Source organism: Nanorana parkeri, unplaced genomic scaffold (genome assembly GCF_000935625.1).
Source record: "Nanorana parkeri isolate BGI_ZX_2015 unplaced genomic scaffold, ASM93562v1 scaffold801, whole genome shotgun sequence".
NCBI classification, from domain to species: domain Eukaryota; kingdom Metazoa; phylum Chordata; class Amphibia; order Anura; family Dicroglossidae; genus Nanorana; species Nanorana parkeri.
Genome location: NW_017307069.1, coordinates 220,307 through 220,766, shown reverse-complemented (window position 1 = coordinate 220,766; position 460 = coordinate 220,307). Strand labels below are relative to the sequence as shown.

Genomic DNA, 460 nt, shown 5'->3' with positions numbered 1-460 from the left:
AAGTCTAATGCAAATAAAATGATTTTACTTTTTCTAGTTTAAATGTTGTGGGTTTTATTTTTCTGAACTCTAACAAATCTTTGTACTTGTGTTTACACTTGCATGCACCTTTTAATGCATGGGTAGAGGCTTGGCTGCAAAACATGAGGTGGTAAATGGTCACCCCAGCAAAAATGTTTTTTTCATTTCTAAGCAAATGCAGATGTGCGGAGGACAATGATTATAGAGTGCTACTGCTGAGAGATTGCTCTGCATTGTTCAGAATGTAAAAGGAGAACTATGAGGTGAGTGCTTTTCACTCATCCTCATAGTTTTAGCCGACCTGTGACAATGAAACACAGGTCGGCTCAGTAGATCAGGAAGTGAGTGAACACATACCGGCGTTCGCTCACTTCTCGATCCTGTCGCGGCAGAGAGCCGTGACAGGGGAGGGACTGGATTCCCCCCTCCGATCCTCCAG

The 460-nt window shown here is 43.3% G+C and overlaps 1 long non-coding RNA gene across 1 annotated transcript in view; it reads right to left on the bottom strand.

The window, feature by feature from the left end:
- The window catches only part of LOC108794003, a 12,292-nt gene that overhangs the window by 748 nt on the left and 11,084 nt on the right, over window positions 1–460 (bottom strand). The window lies entirely within an intron of this gene.